The sequence below is a fragment of the Canis lupus genome, chromosome 1 (assembly GCF_003254725.2).
Source record: "Canis lupus dingo isolate Sandy chromosome 1, ASM325472v2, whole genome shotgun sequence".
Lineage (NCBI taxonomy): Eukaryota > Metazoa > Chordata > Mammalia > Carnivora > Canidae > Canis > Canis lupus.
In genome coordinates this window covers 121189666-121212172 of record NC_064243.1, presented here as the reverse complement: position 1 = coordinate 121212172, position 22507 = coordinate 121189666, and the positions used below count along the sequence as shown (strand labels likewise).

Below are 22507 nucleotides of genomic sequence, written 5' to 3'. Positions count from 1 at the left end.
TCTTCAAAAAAAGGGTCTTACTGTGAATCAGGAAATCGTCCTGCCCTGTATGAGCTACCGGCTTGCACTGCAGGCTACGGTGCGCTTGCCGCGCTGGAGGTAGGCACCCCCTTTCTACCGGACGTTGCAGCCCCAGGAGGACGGAGACCCGTCCCAGAAGGTGGGCCCCCTTGCCGGCTGTCTCACCGAGCACCTTTATGGCCCGAGGCCCGTTCCCCACCTGCACAGCAAGGACCCCTGAGTGACTCAAAGGACCTTCCAGGCCTAGTCTGTATTTTCCATGGTTCTTCCTAAGGCAGCAATTAACCAAAAAGGCCTCTTTTTGATGGCCGGCTGTTTGAGGGGGGGCTGGTTGGGCATCAGGAAGATCAGATGGAAATCTTCCCAGGTAGCAGGGAACCGACATATGGCCGGTGGCTGCCGGCAGGTGGAGGGAGGAGGCCAAGGTCTTCCGGAGTGTCCGGCACCACGTTGCCCCCCGTGCAGGGCCCAGACGTGCACAGGTGCGAGCGCGCCGCGCAGCTGGGCCTGCTCCTAGGCTGTCCGATCAATGCCGCCAGACAACGGGTAGCCCCCCGGGGAGGCAAAGACACGCGCCCCCACCCTCCTGGCAGATGAGAAGCAGGTGACAGCAAGGGAGGGGTGGCCAGTGCTCCGGCCGAGGTGGCCGTCAGCTTTGAGACGCTGGGCGGGGGTCGGAGGTGGCGCCGCTTCCTTGGATCCTGTGCCCTCCCTCAGCCACCCCAGTCCCCTGTCCTGGCACCGCCTGCCCTCTGAGTCACTCCGACGGGTCTGCTGGAGCAGCTCGAGGAGAGACAATAGGCTGCCTTGGGCTTTTCACAACAAGTGGTTTACATTGTAATTTCATTAAAATATATTCTATTTATATATATTTATATATTTAATTTCATTAAAATGTAAAAGAATATAAAAGAAACACACCCCTCCGCGAGGGTCACCGGCCTTCAGGATTCCTGTCGGCACTAACGAGGTGGCCTTGGAAAACTTTCCCAGCGGCCGTCTGGAAAGCCTAGCGAGCACTCACTTGCTGAGCAGATAGGGGCGCGCTTCGGAAATCATTTGAATATTTATAAATTTAAGTATTTATTTTCATATTAAAATTAAAGCTCTATTGTCTTGCAACTAACCTGCCTTGTTCTGCTGCTCCAAAACAAAACCTTCTCTGGTGTGATAACCTTTATTTATAGATGGCAATAAGCATATTTAGCAATATTATTATTCATGACCCTTGCACTAAATATCATAATCAGAATACAGATGTGCAAGGTAATTTCCATGCACAAGTCACCATGCATCAAATTCTTGCAAAGCAAAAATAGCATCCATTTTGGGATAAATTATCCGTTGCCATCGCACAAAGGTGTCAAGGGGGCACAGAGGACTTCGAAGAGGAGAACGCGGAGAGGCGTCCAACACGCTGGGAGGGCAACTCCGGGCGGAGTCGTCGGATGGCCGCCGTCGCGGAAGGACGCGGGAGGAACCGGGGAGTCAGGCAGGTGGGCGCCGGGAGACAACGTGTGGCTGGATGAATCAACCCTCCCGTGACGCGTACCCCGTCCCTCCGAATGTCTTCTCTACTCTTATGGGGCTGAAGATGCAGATCATGAGATCAGCAGCACACCCGGGCTCAGCTCGCTAATTGACTGAACAAGACGCGGTCACACTTTATACACCATTCCATAATGGATTTTCATGTTTGTGAATCCTAACTGGCTGTGGAAATGAAAAGCAAATGTCTCATAATCACAAATATCTTCTGGTTTGTTGTTGGGTTTGTTGTTTTTTTTTTTTTTTTTCCTTCTCTCTAAACCCAAAGATTAAATCAACTTTACCCCCCATTTGCCAGCAAGTTCATGGTTGTAAGAGGGATGATAAACGATCTGGTGATGGACACATCCGTTGTGCTAGTGTTTAGCAAATTCTTATAAGTGATTGCTGGATATAACACATCTCTCAGTTAGGTGTTACATGAATAATTGGTATATTAAAGAAAGTGTGAAATAAACAGGTATAAAGCTTGAAATGCGTTTATTATTTGCTGAGGATTTTCACATCCATACCATTTAGAAGCCATTGTCGGGTTCAGCATCTTCTCCCGTGTATCTGGAGCAGAACCCTTCATTAAACCTGTTGTAGAAAGACCCTCTGGTGCGCACACCACCGAGTATTTATAACTACCGCCTGGCGGATCGGAGAGGAGGTGCTGCGTGAAAACCGCCCTGCAGAAAACCTGTCAGAAATACCCGCATCTAAAAAAAAAAAAAATAAAAATAAAAAAATAAAAAAAAAATTTTAAGAAATTAAAAAAATTAAAAAATTTAAAAATTAAAAAGAAATTTTAAAAAAATCTAAAAAAAAAATTAAAAAAAAAATAAAAAAAGAAAGACATACCCGCATCTGCCAGTGAGGATGCCGAGAGAGTCACAGTCGCTCCAGATGGACCGAGGCGGCCTCCTCGCTCTCCTCCTTCTCCCCAAAGCCCTCCTGCTTTTCTGTTTCTTGGTGTCGGGGCCAATCCCAGGCCACTCCCGTGGGGTGAACACGGCGTGCTCGAAACTCCAGGGAGGCTCCCGCGGGCCCGTGGGCAGCAGGGTGGGGTGGTCGGGGGAGGAACCCCCATGAGCCGCGATGACAAGGCCGTCTGCTGCCCTGCGTCTGGGTCTCCCGAGGCTCCAGAGGGGAGGAGACGTGGGGCAGGCTCCCCCAAACTTCCATGCGGATGGCCCAGTGGGCTCCCGTCCACGCTGCTGCAGACAGGCCCACGCTGGCCGGCGTCCCGGAGGTACCATCTCTTATGAATGGCTTCTCGATTTCTGGAAATGGAGCGTTTCCTAAAAAGGTCGGCGCACAGAGCTGGCCCAGCTGTGGCTCTCCGGGAAGGCAACGGCCCTTCCAGTCTTTGGCCAGGCCAGCGTGGGCTGTGAGCAGGCCTGCAGGCAAGTGCATTTTGCGTGTGTCTGCCTCCCGAGCTGCCCGTGGGACCCCGTGACCCTGAGGAGGGAGCCCGGCGAGACGGCACGAGGGATGCTGGGGAGCGACCTGGTGGTGGCCCCCCGCAGCACCTCGGCCTGGAGACCCTGGGGTCGGCAGCCTGGAGGCTCGCCCTTGGAGGGACAAGTGGGGGAGGCACGGAGGCTCCGGGATGACAGAGCAGACGCTGGATCAACGATAGCATCTGTCCTCGGGGGGCCGCAGGCCCCTGGTCTGCCCCACGGCCCCTCCTTGGTTCCTCCTCTCGCCTCTGCAAGCTGTGTCTGAGCCCCGTGCAGCGTCCTCGGGGGCGGGGGGGGGGGCACTGGGAGCCGCACTGCCTCCCGGGTGTCAGGGTGTCAGGGTGTCAGGCACCCCTGGGCAGCGGCCCCCAGCCCTTTCTCTGAGTTTCTCCGGAAGGGCGATGGGCAGGATTCGCTGCCGAGGAGCGTGCCGTGCATTTGCCCCAGACCTCGCCCATCCCCGCCGCCTGTTGGGCCCAAGGACACCGAGCGCCGCTCGGCCCGGCCTCCCAGCAGCTGTGCACACTCGGCCACGGCCCGGGCCCCTTGCTGCACTGGGGGGCGGGGAGGGGGCGTCCAAAGGCACAGGTTGGGCCGGGGGCCGACCTCCCCGGCTCCCTCCGTCGCCACTGTCACCTTTCTTGCATGACCCACCGGCCCCATGCAGCGGGACTCACCACGTGACACTGGCTGTGACCGACCAAACAGCTGCCTTGACCAGGCCCCAGGCCCTCGTCCCCCACAGGCCCGGTGGAGCCCGCTGGAGCCCGCTGGAGGGCCGTCCCGGCTCCAGAGGTCCTGCCCACCCCCGAGGCCGCACTGGCCCCCACGGCTCCTCCCCTCCTGCTTCTCCTCCTGTGACCCTCGGGAGAGAAGCTGCCAGGACTGACCTTCAACTCGGCGAACACAGCACAGGGGAGCAGTGTAGATGGGCCTGAGTGTGGAGCTGAGTGTAGGATTCAGGCCCCCACGGCCCATCCGTCCCCCGAGGGGGCGTCCCTGTGTGTCCGAGGCAGCGGGTCCCTCCAGGGCTGCCCCTGCCCGTCAGCTCCCCACTCGGGCCCGGGTGCGGGCAGGTTCGTGGGTCTGGGGAAGCAGAGAGGGGGCTGGAGCGGGGCCAGGCCCTCCTGACGTCGTGGGTTCATCTGATGGGCATAGGGGGCCGTCCACGCTGCCTGCGGGCTGCAGCTGGGACCCCGTGCGGGGATGGGGCCCTCCCAGCCCTCCCTCGAGCGCCAGGTCCTCATGGCCCTTGGCTGCGCCCCCCCACCCCCCATCTTCTCCAAGCACTTACTTTGGAAGGATGCTCTTTCTGGCTCTCAGAATCCCAGCCCGGCCGGGCGCCGAGGGTCCCCGGGGCCACGTGTAGCTGCACCCAGGCCCTCACCCCCGTCCCGCTGACATTCCCAGGCCTCTCTCCCCATTTCTGGACCAGAGGACCCGTCTTGTCCGGAGTTGAGGGCTCTGTGGGTCCGGCATTGAGGCCCCGGGGACAGGGGACAGGGCAAGGGAGGTGTGGAGTCCCCGGGGGATGGAGAGAGAGGGACCCTGCGGAGGGACAGGGTGGGGGGGGGGGCGCCCGACCCCTCCCGCTCGGGCCTCCGAGCACCACAGATCTGCTCTCCGCCTCCTTCTCCGCCGCGAATTCCCACCAGGACCCGAGCGGACGTCGTCTGTGGCACATACTGTTCTGTCTCCTTATAGACCTAATGTGGCTGAGCTATTCTGGGCAACCATTTAAATAAAAGCCAATTTGACTAAAGAGCAAAATATATTCCCCCGAATGACGGCAAAAGGGCAGAGCTCGGAAAGCGAAAGGATAAAAAAAAAAAAAAAAAAAAAAAAAAAAGAACCAAAGAAAAGAAATAACGAGAGAGAGGGAGACGGGGCGGGGTGGGGGAGGGAAAAAAAAGAAAATGCAAGGCATTCATTTTTCCTTTGTACTTTTTAATAAAAGAAATTCTCGGGCTGCTTAAAGTGACACATTAAAAGATGTACGTATGGTGGCTTTTAAAAACACAATTAGATAACACCTTGTCAAATACTTATATTCGCTGTTGACAGGCTGGCGCGCAGGCACGGGCCCGGCACAGCCACCGGGCAGGTGTCTCCCCTGACACTCAGCCGACTCAGCCATTTTCCAGAAACGTTACTGTTTACCACTTTAATCATCAATCCACAACCAGTCACAACAATAAGTCAGAAGGAGCAGTAAATTATACTTGTTCAGCCCTGATGAGTTTGAACTGTTTTGCTGAAATTAACTGAAGTAATTATCTATTTTTCTAAAGCTGCAAAAAGAAGAAAAAAAAAAAAAAAAGAAAAAGAAAAAGAAAAGCCCCTAGTGATGCTTCCGTGGCTCTGCGAGTCGTCGGCCGCGCAATATTTAAGGAAATTTTGTGTTTGTGTGTTTGGGTTTTTTTTTTTTTTCCCCCTCTTTGGTCTGATGACCACATAGGTCGGACGAGGCCGTGGGCTGCGGCCTCCTCTTGCAGCTGGAAATGCCGCCCCGTGGGAGGGGGCCGTCCCGTGGCTGCGCCGGGGCCTCCGTCCCCCTGGCTGCTGTCGTGGACGGTCCATCACGCTCGGGGCTGCTTTCCTCTCGAAGGCAGGTCGCATGCAAATCCCCAGGAGCAGAGGCTCCCTTGGCTTCCTGCGATCTTAAGGCAACGGGGTGCAGGAGCTCGCCGGGATTCCTGGACCCCCCAACTTTCCTCGGCTGCTCATCTTGCAAGACCCCAGCCCCCCGACGGGTCACGTCGCTGCCGCCTACAGGCCCGAGCTTCTACGGCCTCCCCCAGTGGGGCTCCCTCTGCCCCCCACTCAGGTCTCACTGCGCTCACAACGGGGCACACGGTGCTCGTGTCCGCCTCTGCGGGGGGAGCAGCGCCTGCCTGGGAAGCAGGACTACGGCCCCGGACCAGCTCGGGTTTCCCCTTCTGCAAAACAGGGCCCACCTGGCCGGTGACGCTGAGAAGCTTCCGTGAGATGCTGGGGGGGGGGACCGTACTTCCGAGTTGGCCCGGTTCGTGGTTACGGACATGAGGGCAGGGCGGGGTGGCGACCAAGAGCGGAGATGCCGGGGTCTGAGGAGCGTCGGCATTGGGCGCCTTTTTTTTTTTTTTAATTTATTTTTATTTTTATTTTTTGGCCCTAGGGCGAAGGTGGCTTTTATTTCCTCTCTTGGGGAAGAAGGGGGAGGAGAGTTTTCCCACGCACACCAACGAAGGAAGTCAGGGCCCCACGCGGCACTCCTGCGGTGGCGGCAGGCCGCGCTCGGAGCAGGTGTCACCTGCTGTGGGCACACGTCGCTGACGCCCCCACCAGTTTGTAGCCTCGGAAAGGAAAGGAAGGCTCTGAGCGTGTCCCCGGCGCTTAGCCCCTGGCCGGTCCCCCGTCCGACCACCGCACTGCACTGCGGGGTAGAGGCCGGGGCACCTTCCGGGGCCTCCCCTGTCAGGGGAGCCTTCCCCGGGGCCCTTATCTCGTTCTGGGAGCCGGAGGGTAGTCGTCGCCTGTGAGAAGGAAGACGTGGGTGCCCCCGTGTCTGCCGTGCGAGGCTGACGACAGGCGCCCCCGGGCCGTGTGCCCCCCGCCAACCCCGAGCCACGTGGAGGATTCCAAAAAGCCCTTTCTAAAGCCACACCAGATATACATCCTTGTCTAGATTATTCAAAAAACCTAGGGACTCCACTTTTGTCTTAATTTTCTGGGTAATTAAGGCAAAATTAAAGCAAACAAATGGTTAGGTGTGGGGAGGGAGACTAAAGCGTAATTATCCACTCCATCTACCTAGACAACTCCCATCCACGGAAGACTTGTGCACTCGACCATGTTCCGATCTGGGTAAACAGGATGATTTTACCCCGTGGAACGTTATTTTCTATGATTCATTGTGCTAAATCGACAAAACGCTAATCTCAAGTTGTGATTTAAAAATACTATCTCTTATATTTAAACTTAAGGGGAGCAGTGGTTGGTCTCCGTGGTTTGGTAGGATTCAATCTCTCTTTTTTTAAAATTGTTTTTTATAAAGATTTTATTTTTTATTTTATTTATTTATTCATGAGAGACACAGAGAGAGAGAGAGAGGCAGAGACCCAGGCAGAGGGAGGAGCAGGCTCCATGCGGGGAGCCTGACGTGGGACTCCATCCCAGGACCCCGGGGTCACGCCCTGAGCTGAGGGCAGGCGCTCAACCACTGAGCCACCCAGGGGCCCTGGATTCTTTCTCTTCTTTCCTCCATTTCTCGCCTTTCCTTCCCTCCTCCCTCCTCCTACCTTTCCTCCTCCTTCCTCCTCCCTCCTCCTCCCTCCCTCCTCCCTTCCCTCTTTCCTCCCTCTTTCCTTCCTTCCTTCCTTCCTTCCTTCCTTCCTTCCTTCCTTCCTTCCTTCCTTCCTCCCTTCTCTCCTTCCCTCCCTCCTCCTCCTTTTCCTCCTCCCTCCCTCCTCCCTTCCCTCCCTTCTCCCTCCCTTCCCTCCTCTCTCTTCATCCCTGCTCCCTCCCTCCTCCTCCCTCCCTCCTCATTCCCTCCCTCCCATCTTTACTCATTCATTCCTACATCCACTCAGTAAACTTTTCCGACTTAACCTGGCCTCACGTTCTAACCTAGAGAGAGAACCGACCTAAGGCCTCAGACCCAGGCCGTTTGCATCCCCTTCACTAAACCAAGCAGAAATTGTAGATTCTTTTCTCATCATATGAAACACGAGACTTACAAGTGAGGCTCTGGATCTGGGCGACAACGGCAGGACGGACGAGGACCCGGTGAGGTTCTGCGAAATCTCACAGAGCACGTTTGTCTTCCTGGTCCCCGGCAACCTGGAGGCGTTTTGCCCTCGTCATGGGCCGCTTTGTGGACTGATGGGACCGGCTCCCCTAAAAGCCAGTGGGTCCCCTCAGCAACTGGCTGACAAGGCCCCACCTGGCTTTGATTTGGTTCTTGGCGTAGCTTATTCCTGTCCTGGTTGTGACAGGACGGTTTTCACCAAACGTCGCCGAGGGAAGATCATGACTCTGGGCTTCGAGGCCACGCAGTGTTCCTGACGTGGATGGATCCTGGTGTTTCAAGAACTGCAAACCCAGACGTGATCCAGGGTCTGTCCAAGGCCGGACGAAGGGGGTGGGCTGGAGCACCTCGAAGGGGTTCTGCAGGGTTCCAGCCCCTCCGCGCTCCCGTCCCCACCTGTGTGTCTCCCTCCATGTCCCGAAGGTGCCTTAGGTGAGGCCCACGATGGGGTGGGGGGAAGGACGAGCCGCCAGCATGTTGCCGGTCAGCAAACGGAGGCCCAGGCTGCGGACACGGCCTGGTCCGCGCCCCCCGGGTCAGCATCCAGTGTTTTTGGCGAGAATTGTATCAGCTTCGTTGGTTTCTCCCCCCTTATCACAGTGGCCCGTCTCGCGTCCCTACTGCCCTCCGTAGCTCGTACAGACCCTCTGTGTCTCCTCGGGCAGGCCGGCCCCGGAGACTTGGGCCTGACATGTCTCTGCTAATAAGAGTCGATCAAGGATCTAATAAGGAGAGCTTTTTTGTTTGTTTTTCTTTTTCCGACGAGTCCTTGTAAAGTGAAATACGGTTTTTCTGGGTTGTTTTTGTGGTTGATTGAGCAATGACTCTCTGATTTTTATATATGAAGTTTTTTCGAGGTAGGGCGTGGTGGGCATTTAGACCCTGCTTTCTGGGGGAAAAAGTATGCTTGGGCTAGAGGGTCTCCCCATGACATTCTCACACCAGGCTGAGGAGGGAGCTGAATAGAAGAGCCGTGTTCCGTGGACCTAAAATTGTGGACCTTGGGAGCCAGGAGGTACTAAAGAGCTCATTGAAATGGCAGCTGTTACTTGGCTGTAGGAGGAGACTGAGGCCTGGAGAGAGAACGTGACCCACCTGCAACCGTATTCTCAGGCATGGGTCTCGGTGCCGGGAAGCCACCCGTGAACATTGACGACCGCTGCTCGCTGGGAGGGTGCGTTCTAGAAAGTCACATGCCGGGGGCACGTGGGCTCGGGCCCGAGGCCCATCGGGACGTCTCTCCCTCGCCTCCTGGCACGGCTCCTGAGAGGAGGGCCTTGTCCCAGGCATCTGGACCACCTGAGGAGGGCCCAGGGACGGCAGGAACCCCCGCGAGTGAAAACAGAATTGGAACGTGGCATCGCCGTGCTGGGAAGGAACCCAAAAATACCACTGAGACCTCCTATGGGGACGCGAATCCTGAGAGGAGTCAGGACCACTCCCTGGGACCCGTTGCTGAGAAACACAGAACAACGCGGGCATCGTGTTCTCCAGGAGACAGCAGACGGCCATCGGCAGAAATACGGGGGGACCCAGAAGGCTGTTGTCGAGTTGCCTGCGTGGAAAAGGACCTGGGACCTGGGGCCGAGACCTCCTGCTGCAGGAGCCCGGGTTCTCCGGAGCTCACCGTGGGATCGTGTCCTGCCGAGCGAGGGTGGCGGTGCCGTGCAATGGATGGGGGCGGGCGGGCCCTGAGAAACTCAAAACCCCACCCTAGAACTTGCTCACCAGGGGAAGAGCTTCCTTGCGGCCTAAGGAGGGAAACCGAGGGCATTACAAATGTCACCTGTCCATCCACGGTCATCAGGTTGGTCTCCATTCATCCTCAACTCACCTCCCAGCAGAAGGTCCCGCCGTGTGCACTGCAGGAGCTTCCACTCAGAACCCCCCAAACCCCACGACCATGTGACCATGATCAACCATGTGACCAAAACACAGAATCGGGGTCAGGGTGGGGTTCGGGATGCTGACCTGGGTGCGACGATGAGGAACGAGGAAGCAGGTGGCCGCTAACCCGTGGTCGTGGATTAGATGCTGACGTCCGTCTTTTCCTTCAGTAGGTGTCTACTGAGTGTACCCAGTCTGCCAGGCTCGGTCCCAGGCAGTGGGGGTAAAGTGGGGAGCAAAGCCGACGCCGTCCCCGCCTCGCGCAGCCCACATCCCCGGGAGCCATGTAACATGCTGATGCAGCTCAAATACATTTGTTTATATTTAGAGCTACGTTTGGAGCACTTGACAACCAAATTCCCATGGACGGCCCAAAATATTGTCGTTCTCCCCACGCAGTTAGCTTGTGCAAGAAGGTTAAGTCGGTGATGCTGAAAGCTCAGGGGTCCCATGCATGCCAAGAGCCTGTGTGCATACATATGATGGTCCTGCATGACTTTAGGGACGCGGCCCAAAGGGGCCAGGACACTGGCTTCCAAGTTGTGCCAGGGCCCAAGAAGCAGGTGGAGTTGGAGCCCGGGGAGGAGGAGCTTGTTAATCAACGTCAACTCTGTGCAGAGGCCGAGGGGTGTTCTCTGTGTACAGTGTGGCTGCTGTGACCCGGGGTTTGGAGAGCAAGCTGCTCCCGGGGTGCTCTCGAGAGACCTTAATCCTGCCTTTGAAAAGCTGCTTAAAAATAATACTCCTAAATAAATCTTCACCACGGTTGTGCGAAGATAGGCATCTGCGCCCTGGCCCAGACAAGCCAGGAGAGGCTCGGAGCTGCAGCCAGGTGTGGCGCGAGGTGCGCATGGGCAGCGTGCCCTGCCTAGTGTGTCCAGGCCACCCTCCTACTACTCTGCACTCTCCGGCCGTCCTGACTGTCTTTGGAGCATGCACAGGCTTCACCCGCATCACTCAGGAGCTTGTGACCGGGACGCACGTGCAATGTCTGCCAAGTGCTGGCGACGGGAGGCTGCAGGGGACACAGGTGTGCCCGCGCTGGTGCTCCTTGAACCCTCGAGGCCTGGCCGTGCTTGCCGTCGGAAAGGGGTGCTCAACAGAGACATGCTAGGAGGAGCGGATGAGTGAACAAGGGCTGGACGGACGGATGGATGCACGGACGGAACACCCGCGCTAATTTGCGATCACTCAGGTTGTCAAATCGTCAGTGCCCGGCCTGTCTTCTCTGACACCACGCACCCTGTAGAGATCGCACAGGTGGCCCATAACGTCTCAAGTCATTTTATTTATTTTTATTTATTATTATTTAAAGATTGTATTTATTTATCCCCGAGAGACACACACAGAGAGGGAGAAGCAGAGACACAGGCAGAGGGAGAAGCAGGCTCCATGCAGGGAGCCCGATGTGGGACTCAATCCTGGGACCCCAGGGTCACGCCCTGAGCCAAAGGCAGGCGCTAAACCGCTGAGCCACCCGGGCGCCCCTCAAGTCATTTTAAATTTGCAAGTAAAAGTCCCTCGTTTGACGTGCAGAAATACTGTAGGGCCTCCTTCTCAAGCCAGGTGGAGAGTGTCCAGGGGGTCACTGTATTGCAATTATCATCATTATCAATTATTTTGCATATTACTCTTAATCTGCTAAGCATATACTTTAAAAATTAATTTTGCAGAAGAAACAAGAAGATGCCACCGATGATGGGGGTGGATTTGGGTATGCTCCTGGGGAAGGGTGGTCTCATCAAATAGTACCGCCCGCGGGAACTTTTTTTTTTTTTTTTTTTTGGAAAAAAGTGAAATACTTATTTATTTTTTTTAATTTTTAAAAAATACTTCTTTAAAGGGTACATGTGATCCACAGCATCGGTTCCACTTCTAGAAGTGAGTATAAGCCGATAATTGAATATGTGCCACGAGGAAGTTGAACAGAGTGCGGCCGCCCAGCAACGGAAACGACCCCAGCATCCAGCGATAGGGCTTATTGGAATTTGATAAGGCCCCCGAACAATAAAATACGTTTCTGGGGATGAATATGGAGGGTCGCCAACAGCAGACTATGAGGTTCTCCCAAGTTACAGAGAACATATATCGCAGAGTTCATTTTTATAAAAATATGCACATGTGTAACGTGTAGCGTGGAAATACTTCGAAGTTTCTATTCCAAGTCTATCTTTATACTCGGTATTGTTTTATATTTGGATGTTGAGTGTGTGTTCCCCCTTGTAACAGGAAGAGTATCTTTTCATCTTGGAAAATATAAAGTAAAATAACAACGCGGCTTTAAAAAGAAGGCCGCTGAACTTTACGGGAAACGTCCAGTGTTTTTGACGAGAATTGTATCAGCTTCGTTGGTTTCTCCCCCCTTATCACAGGCTCTCACGGGTCACCACCTACGCCTTTGATGAGTCAGCATGGGAACATCAGCTAGTTATTACGTAATAGGTTAACTTCTTGGTGGGGGAAAAAAAAATCTACCCACACTGGGTCTGTGGGCCTCTGGGGACGCATCGAGGTGATGCGGATTCAAAAGTGCCCCCCCCAAGGTAATTAAACCAAACCCCTTCTTTTTCACGTGTACAGTCTGCGGGTCAGGCGAGGATGGGTGACCGGCCACAGGTTGCTCAGCAAACCTGAAGGGGCGCCAGGACGGTCCCGGCCCCTAGGCCTCCGTACGGAGCCTGCTTTGCAGGGCGGGGCCTCTGTGACCCCCCCCCAGCCCCCCACTTCTTCTCCTAAGGGGCCAAGTCGGAAAGGCGTCAGCCCGGGCCTGGCTGCATCCTGCTCGGAGGGGGTCAGATTGCCCTGGGTGAGGGGAAGGGTTGGGGGCCGGGAGCCAAGGGACTGGGCAGCGAGCAGTCTCCGGGCCCGAGTGCAGGGCACGGCCAGGTCGCCAGCAGGTTGCAGGAGGAGGGTTGATCATGGGGAAGGGGACCCATGAGGGCACACGCGTGTCCTGGAGGAGAGCCTGCAGGTGTCCCGCACCCCGGGCCCTGGCCACCTGGCTGTGCGGTGGGCGCTCTGCCCAGCTGGAGTGAGGTGCGGCCCCCGAAGCAGGCAGCGTCTGCCCCACCGGGGAGGGGCCTCTCCAGTCTAGGGTAGGGGACACCGTACCTGGCAGGGTTTTGGTCCAGACGCCATTGGAAGGCTAGAGAGACGTTGTGTCGGGTCCCACGGGGCCACAGATCCATGATGCCACGGCGAGGCTTCGTGAGTTCCCACTCAGGGAGGAAGGACCCTGAGTGTGCGTGGAATCAGGGGCCATACCCCAATTCCGGGGTGGAGGGGTAGCGCTGTGGGCTTTACAGGCCAGTGGTTTGGACTCCCATCCGTCTGGGACCCTCACCGGCTGTGTGACCTCGAGAAAGTCAGTCTCTCTGTGCCTCAGTTTCCTCCTCTGTAGAGGGAGGGTTGCAGGATGACCTCCACGGAAGGTGTGGCAAGAAGAGGTCTGTGGCGTAGCGTGCTGGCCGGTGGGGGGGCCCGGAAACGAGGTGGCCAGGGTGGGGCCCCGGCTGGAACAGAGGACGGCAGAGGCAGGATGTCAGCGGGTGTGTGGGTGACTCGGTGACCCCAGCGGGGCTGGCCTGCAGGCCACGACGTGCTCCATCACCCCGCTGCCCGCGCACCAGTAACTTCTGGGACTAAGGTTTCCTCTCCGTCTGCAGGCCGAGATCAGACGATCCTCTCGCCTCCTTGAAGCCCTGCAATATAATGATTTTTGTCCAACTTATTGACAAAAAAAATTCCTGAATCGCACACGCTGCAAAACACCATTAGATCCTTTCCACACGTTCCTTGTGACTGAGTGCAGCCATAACCTGCTCTCAAACGAAAAAAAAATAAATTAAATTTATGGGTAATTTGCTTTGTTTTAGAAAGTGCAAAATGAGGCTTCTTTATTGACATTTTGTGATGAAGATATTCTTATGATCATTTCTATTGTGAATTTTAATTAAGCTCTCCGTTCATCAGTAAGTCTCACCTCCTCTCTATCTTTATAATTATATTCAAAAAATCAAAGTAATATATAAAGATATAGTCAAATAGGAAAAATTCCTATTATATTTACAAATAATATGGTAGGAATATATTCATGTGTTACTATATAGTCTTTTTTTTTTGCAAATATGATTCCAGAATAATTACACGGTTGATATTTTGTATCATTTGCTTTATTCGCTTAAAGAGAATGAGGTAGCTATTAGAAGTATCGACTTCACCCTCGAGTTACATTGTTACCAGTTGCATAGTATTCTTTTATGTGCAATAATCGATTTAACCAGCCGGGTGTCGATGCCCATTCACATGAGACATTGGGTTGCTGCGAGTTTCTGTTACTTTGAACAACGCCACACCAACAATCTTTTGTATGCAATACAATTGTATTTGTACAGTAAATTCATAGAAGATAAATTACAATTGATCTTTAAAATGGATTTGTTTGGAATGATATTTACGGAATTTTCAATGGTGTGACTCGCGCGAAAAGGGGCTTTTTCATCAAGTGCCAGATCCGAAGGAACCTTGACCCCTGACGAAGATAATTACCGGGCAGACGGAATGGATTTCTAGGAAGTATGTACCTGAGCCAATTTTTGCAGGTAAACATCTCCTGGGGTAACAGGAGGCGAACGCTTGGCTTGGGCGTCTGCAGGTGCAGGAGGCGGGGAGGGCTGTGTGGGTGACCTGCTCTGCCCCCAAATGAGTTTGCTGGAGGGGGTCAACGGTGGGCCTTCAGGGGACACGGCCAGGATGCGGCCTGCTGGAACATTCGCAGGTGCCAACTGTTTACCCAGCTGTAGGCCAGAGGACTCCAGCCTGTGATTTCGAGGAAGCCAGGCTGGCGGTGGTCGGGGACTCTGGAGGACGCCAGTGGAGCACACGGTCAGGCCAGGGGCTGTTTCTGGCTCGGAGGAACGAGTCCAGGCAGCTTGGGGACCAGGAGTCTTGCTCACCACCTTGCTTCTCTCTGTGGCTTTCCGAGGGGGCCTGGACAGGTCGTTCAGGTGACTTCTGTTGCTGGAAAGCTGCTGAGATCCTCTCCAGCCAAGGAGCAGGACCTCCCTACCCCTGCGACATTGTGGCCAGTTTCCTTGATGCTTAAGGGGTGGGTGTCAGAGTGGGAATGTCATCTTGAGCTGTGAGCAGTGGCTACAATGGTCAGGTGGCTGCTTCGGAGGGGTGTGGATGCCTTCATCCAGGCCGGGGTCAGCTACAGAGGTGGACAGGGCCGGGGGATGGGTGGCCCCATCCTCTTGGTTGGCTCACTACGGCATTGTAGCCGTCTGCATTGCTTCATGGAAAGAGCAGCTGGGGAACCCTAACAGGGCTGCTGCATGCTCTACTTCCTGCTCCGTGGATGCCTGCACAGCCGCCCAAACCCTCTGCCCCATCCCAGCTCTCGGGAAGAATTAGGCAGCTCACAGAATTAAAGACGTAGGCTGCGAATTGGGATCTGAGCCTTCTAGTGGTCAATGTAAAAAGCAAAACATGATTAAGTGTGTGATTCACTAAAGACCCACGAAATACACCGTGTGCTCTTCCCAGGTGATTCCTAATTACTTTTTATGAGTTTGTCTATAAGGAACTTCAAACACATTGTTGCATCACTAGGTTCTCCTTCTGACCCCGCTTCTTAAGAGCTGTGTGCCTAGGCCTTAATATCATTGGTATCTCCATTCTTGTAGCTGTCAAACTGCATAATAATTCTCACCAGGCCGCTCTGACACAGCCATCGGGAGGGCCCAGTGAAACATGGGAAGGACGGTGTCTTCTTAACTGATCAAGGGGCTCATGGTAGTGGCCTGACATGAGGCTTGTATACTTAGGTTGGCCATCAGCTACGATGACAGTCTGGTTTGGTACAGTCTCCAGTAATCAAGTGCCTCAAGGCATTCATCCATCCACTCATCCGTCCACTCATCCATCCTCTCATCCATCCACCATCTATCCATTCATCCATCCATTCATCCATCCCTCCATCAATACATCCATCCTTCTGTCCATCCATCCATCCATTTCTCCATCCATCCACTCATCCATCCACTCATCCATCCATCCACCATCCATCTATCCATCCATCCATCTATCCATCCATCCATCCATCCATCCATCCATCCATCCATCCTTCTGTCCATCCATCTATCCACCCATCCATCTGTCCATCCATCCATCCATTTCTCCATCCATCCATCATCCATCCATCCATTCATCCTTCCATCCATCCACCCATCATCCACCCATCATCCACCCATCATCCATCCATTCATCCACTCATCCATCCACTCACCCATCCACTCATCCATCCATCCATCCATTCATCCTTCCATCCATCCACTCATCCATTCATCTGTCCATCCATCCATCATCCATCCATTCATCCTTCCATCCATCCACTCATCCATCCATCTGTCCATTTGTGCCATAGATATTTACTGAATACCTACTATGTGCTAAGCATTGAGGATGCAAAGATGAAAGAAGTGTCTTCCCAGCCCCTCAGCACTTTCTTTCCAGTGGAGAGATAACAAGTACATGGACATTACAGCACATTCACTTCCTTTTGTCAAAAGGAAGGAAGGAAGGAGAAAGAAGGAAGAACGAGGGAAAAAGAAAAGAGAGAGAGAAAAGAAAAAGAGAAAACAGTATTTGTAATTTACCTAGATGTACAAAATGAACCCAAAAGATGCATGCCTTTTGTGCAGTACTGAGGACAGACATCCGTAGTCCCATGTGGAAGAGCAGTTCTAAGAGGTTGGCAAGGCTGGCCCATCTTCCTTGGGGCTAGGCTGGCACCTATGGGGCTCACAGGGGGGCCCCTCAGGGGCAGGGAGGGTGAGAAGTCTGTCGATGGCTGTGGTGTCACTACATTCTGCGTCGGGACTCCCCAGGCCACTCATCTGGGGGATGAGGTACTCCCCTGCAGTTTCCCGTGAATGGGGAGGGGAGTAGAAGTTTAGTTGTCAAAACGGGCAGAAACAGCTTCATGTTACGTCAGGCTTTTAAGACAAATTGGGTTCTTAGGCCTGCATCCCTTAGGACACGCCTCCACCAGCAACCACCTGTTCTGTTGGCCTGTGAGGGCTGAAGAGTTCTCTCTAAACCAGGGGCCGGGCTGTGTGCTCCCCGTCATTGCTGCGGGATGGGTGGGGGCGGAGGGGCGACAAGGGCTCCCATGTGCGCAGCCACGGGGTTGGGGAGGGGAGCTGCCTCCAGCCCTGAGAACCATCCCGCCCAAGTTAATGTATTCCTCTGAGATTTCTCAAAATGTAAGCTCTCTCAAAGGCGGCGGCGTCGTTGAAAAATCTCTATTATTTACTCCCACTGTGTTTGCTGACCTCAGAAGTCCCATCAATCATTCATCCCTTCGCTGTGTTTTCACGGAGGGCCTGTTACGCGCGTCCCGTTGTCAGCTTTCCTGCCGTGTGATGCGTAGACCACTCATGTGAAATAGAACAGTCCTTGCCAAGAGAGGGGAGGCCAGGGGACCCCTGAGTCACACTGGGAACCATTCCAAGCTCCGCTGGGGTGGAGTGAAGCACCTGGCCGTTTGCACTGCATGCAATCTGTCCTCCGAGGTGACGGGAAGCAGCGCGGGCTCCCGGAGTCCCCTCTGCTCCCTGCCCTGTGACCACAGCAGACATCGCAGGCGCGGGGCGGGGGAGCATGAACGTGGGAGACCTCAAGGCCACGCGGTTTACAAACGGGCCTCGCAGAAGAGCTGCCCTTGGGCCCCTCTCACACTTATTACAGTACATTAGAACCCTGGACTCTGTGCGGTTGACAGAGGCAGAAATAAAAGGGGTCCTTTCTAGAATGCAGTTGTATAAACCGTGTTTGTACACTTAGCTCATAATCCTTAATTACTTCCATACTTTCATGTATAAAGAGCTTCGAGTGCATTTTTGGGTACTTAGGAAACCGAATAAATCAGGACTCACTCCTCCGCAGATTTGGGCGGTATGTATAGGGGAGGTTTAGCTTGAAGGTTGGTGACATGGTGCATATTATTTCTGAATAAATTTACTTGGAGTCATCGATCCACTGAGTGTCAAATAAAATGTGATACCCACAAAATTCATGTATGACCCTGACATTTTTGCAGTACTTAAAGTAATTGCCCTTCTGTTTAATAACAGTGTTTATAAAATTACTTTCTGATTGGCTAGGTCCATGGCACACTCGTGTCAATAATCTGCTGCAAATATATGCCTGTGGCCTTTGGCCTTGGTTTTCAAAATAATTTTCATCTCTTAAGCGTGAACCGGTGGCAGCCCTGGGAGCTCGGAGTCAAGGCTCCGATGCACCAACCTCCTTTGGCTGTTTGGTCCTGGGCATTTCGGAATGCTCATCTCAGCTTCCTGGGTTTGCGCGCCGACCGGAGGACGGGTCTCGCGTTGTCCTCGGTGATTGCCACGTCTCCTTAGGGCGACTTGAGATCACGAAACGAGCAGTCCGTCTTACGGGTTCAGTGCTTTCAAGAGCGTCATCTACCCTTGCGGTGACTTTTATTCTCCAGGTTTTACAGATTGAGAGATGGGGAACTGTGAACGAATGAGTCACTTTCCAAGACCACTTGGGTGGGGAGGAGAAGGTTTTAGGATCTGCTCTGTTCTCCAAACCCAACAGGATGTTGACACCCTTGGCTGCAAGCATTTAAGTTTAAGGCTAGGACTCGAACAGATGCTTATTTTTTTTTTTTCAAAACCGACTCTTGACACCACGCACACAGCGTTTCTATCCCCCCAGGGACTTATCTCAAGTTGAGGGTTTATCATCATTTTGTCAACCAGAGAAAAGGAGCTCCTGCTTGCTCCTCCCTGGGATCTCGGGGTCTGGGGTATGCTGCTGAGGTGCGGAGAGAGCTTCTCATCTAAGAGTAAGGCTCACCAAGCCCCAGGCCAAAGAGGCCGCATTATTGGGATTGCCCCACTGTGATTTAATGACTTGTTGATCTGTCAACTGTCTTGTACCTTTCATGGTTCGTCCCGGTGGGACTTGTGGAACAATCTTTAAAAATTACCTTCTAAACCTTTTATTTTAAAGTCATATCAGACTTACCAAAACAGAGTTGGAAAAGGTGGCACAGAATTCCCTAAATGCCAACGTCTTACATTTCCATAGTTTGGTTATCAAAACCAGGAGATTGACCTTGATGCAATGTTATTGACTCATTTTCAGATCTTATTCAAAGGTCCCCGATGTCCCCACCAATATCCTTCTTCTGGGCCGGGCTGCAGCCCAGGATCTCAGCATGCATCCAGCTGTCCTGTGTCCTCAGCCTCCCCCGACCCGGGACCGTTCCTTAGTCATTCCTTGTTTTTCATGACCTCAACACTTCTGGCCAGCGCTTGTGTAGGATGTGGGTTTGTCTGCTGTGTGGTCATAATTAGATTGAGGTCATATAGCTCAAAGTGCTACGTGTCCTCTCCAAGGGCATCACGTCGAGAGGCCCATGAGGTCTACGTATCTGTCTCCTTACTTGGTGACACTAAGTTTGATCACTTGGTCTTCCAGGTTTCTCAGCTGTAGAGTTACTATTTTTTTTTCCCCCTTGTAATGAAGAAACATCTTCTGGGGAGATACTTGGGGGACAACGCAAATATCCTGATTTTCGTACTTTGCTCCGTGAATTTTTGTATGCGTAGTGGATCTTGCTTGGAACGATGATTACTAATAATGTTATAATCGTGAGGATTTTTTTTTTTAATTTTCTTCACTTTGGGTGCTCTTCTACGTTTCTTAAATTGGAATTCTTCTCGTAAGGAAAAGCTGTTCACTCCCGTTAGGTATTTAGTTGTTGGTTTTCTAAAAATTTTTATTCTGTGGGTTATAAACCCATTACTATGATGATTTTGTGGATGAAACAGTCAGAGCTTTGGCCACCGGGAGTACCTTTGAATTGGCCTTCTGACGTGCCTCCACCATTTTTCAAGCACTCCGGGTGTGTGTGTGTGTGTGTGTGTGTGTGTGTGTTTTGTTTGTTTGAATACACACACGTAGTCAAAACTCAAATGTACAAAATGGTGTGCCGGTTCAACGAGAAGTGAGTCTTCCTCTTCCTTTAACTCTTAAACTAACCCCATTGATAACCACCATAGATAACGGGTATATTTCAATGAGTTTTCCATGCAAATATATATACATTAATTTTTTTAATGTATCCTTTTCTTTTTTCTTTTTTTCTTTTTTTTAATTTTTTTAAAATTTTTATTTATTTATGATAGTCACACAGAGAGAGAGAGAGAGAGAGAGGCAGAGACACAAGCAGAGGGAGAAGCAGGCTCCATGCACCGGGAGCCCGACGTGGGACTCGATCCCGGGTCTCCAGGATCGCGCCCTGGGCCAAAGGCAGGCGCCAAACCGCTGCGCCACCCAGGGATCCCTATACATTAATTTTTAAACACAAATGGAAACATATTGTGCGCATCATTCTATGCCTTGACTTATTCCTTATCAATATATCATGCCTATATTTTCACATCTTCCATAGTTTTGTTAATACTCTGCAAGGGGTCCCTAGTTTCTTTGTAGAGATCCACCATACTTTACTTAACCCTGTTGATGAATAAGTTTGTGTGTATGTAAATATCTGTATATATAAAATACATAATCTAGTATCTATGCATTGTATGTTACATAATGTGTGTGTGTGTGTGTGTGTGTGTGTTTAATTTATTTCTTTTATAACTGGCTGCTTTTTGATGAGCCAAGAGAGACAGAAACAGAGGAAGGGTGAGAAGATGAGGGGCCCCCGCACGCCACGTTCCAAGAAGTACAACTGCTCAGAGATGGAAACCTTTGCCCATCTGATAGGTTCCTCATTGTTTTTATTTGCACGTCTTTAATTATGAGTGACGCTGAACATCTTTCCATATGTGAAGTCAGTTATATTTCTTTCTCTGTGAATTGACTTTTCATATCATTTGCCTGTTTTTTTTTCCTATTGAATGATTGATATCTTTCTCACTGATTTGCAAGAGCGTATTATATATTAAGGAAATTAGCCCTCTTCTGTCATTTATGTTATAAATATTTTTCCTAGTTTGTCATATGCCTTTTGATTTTGTTTATAATTTTTTTTATCATAATGAGATTTTTAGATCTTTTTAAATACTTGGCTTTAGCTGTCATATTATGGCTTCTGTAACTTACCCATTTCTAGGTTTTATATGAACCTGCATGTTATCCTTTCACTTTTTTTTCTTTCTTTTTTTTATTTTTTTGGCTTTTAGATCCTTAGTAATCTTGATTGTATCTTGGTGTAAGAAGTGAATGAGGGCTTTTTATCCTCCCCCTAGCCCAGTGACTAGCCAGTCGACTAAACACCATTTCTTAAATAATCCTTCCTCCTCTCACCGATTAAGAAAGCACCTTTATCATCTGCTAAATTCTCAGGCACATTTTATGTTTGCTTCTGTCCTCTCTGTTTTGCTCAACCTGCCTGTCTGCTATTTCTGCACCTGTTCCAAAATGTACGAATGATTATATAATTCAGTGTAGGATCTATGAAGTCTTTACTATTTTTCTTTTTCAGAATTTTGCTATCGAGTTTCACGTTTATTTTTATATAGTCTCTAGTCTTCGTTTAAAAATTATTCTCCCCAGAAAATACTCAGCAGAATATTTGGGAGAGATGAGGAAATATAATAAATCCTGTAAATGTAGAGGGAGAATTAGCATTGCTGTGACTTAGAGCCTTCTGTCCAGGAGCAAAACAGGGCTCTCTATGTATGTTGCTCAGTCATTCTTAACAATTTTCGGTTTGCTTTCATGCATTTTTATTGGCCCTAAAATTCACATGTAGGTTCGTTTCTGGGTATTTCCTCTCCTCCTCTCCCTCTTCCTCACAATGTACTGCCTTGTAAATCAAATCCTTTCTTCCACTGCGTTTTCCTAATTGGTTATTGTTTGGGTTCATCGAAACTACTGATTTTTGTATATTCATTTTACAACTGGCCACCTTGCTGAATCGTCCTGCTGTTTCTCATATATATATATATATATTTTTTTTTTTTTCCAGCAGTTTCCCATAAGTATTCCCGTCTGGAATCTCAGTACCTGCAAATGATGACCATCTTCTTTCTTTTTAACAAATCGAGAACCTCCTGTTTCTCCTTTTTGCTGCAGTGACTACTATGTTTGAGAAAAGCGCTCGGTGCTGGCATAGTAGCAGACCTCCTGTTTGCAACGGCGCTGTGTCTGATCTGAGCGTCTCAGCACTGAGCATCTTCTGACATGCATGCTGCAGAAACACCCTTCTCCGACTCTTTGGTTAATTGTTTATTTATTTTAATCAGGGATTTGTGTTTAAATTTATAAATGCCTCATGCGTTTGTGCAAATGATATTTTTCTCTGTTTGATCTAATATTAAAATATTAAGCTAGTGAATCATCTTAATAGATCTCCCTATATTAAAGCATATTTTTATTTAAGGAATCAACTATTCGATGGAGGCCTGTTTTTCTTCCTAATGCACTACTGCCAAAGTCTACTTTCTAGAACATTCCTTAGTGTGATTGATTTATGGCTTTCTTATTTTTTTTTCCTATCTTGATCAGGTTTTGATATTAACATTATATCATCTTCAAAAAAGAATTAGGGGATTTTTCTTCTCTCTTTAAGCTCTTCAACAGTTAAAATAGCATTGGTATCATCTGCCTCCTGAAGGATTGATAGAATTAACCTGTGAAAACATCTGGGCCTCTTGCATTTTTGAGATAGCTCTGTGACAATTCTCTCAGTGTTGTTTTCCTTTTCCTTTTTCTTTTTTTCCATGGGAATTGGCCTGTTTCAGTTCCTTGTCTTCTGGAGTTA

At 51.3% G+C, this 22507-nt stretch overlaps 1 protein-coding gene and 1 long non-coding RNA gene across 12 annotated transcripts in view; one reads left to right on the top strand and one right to left on the bottom strand.

Moving 5' to 3' along the window:
• The window catches only part of ZNF536 (zinc finger protein 536), a 430736-nt gene that overhangs the window by 318084 nt on the left and 90145 nt on the right, over positions 1–22507 (top strand). The gene's annotated exons all lie outside the window — the stretch shown is intronic.
• On the bottom strand, positions 1794–2890 carry LOC125752864 (uncharacterized). Its single transcript, XR_007403353.1, has 2 exons — positions 2413–2890; positions 1794–2270 (listed from the first exon to the last, which is right to left on the bottom strand). It is a non-coding gene; the product is annotated as an uncharacterized LOC125752864 (long non-coding RNA).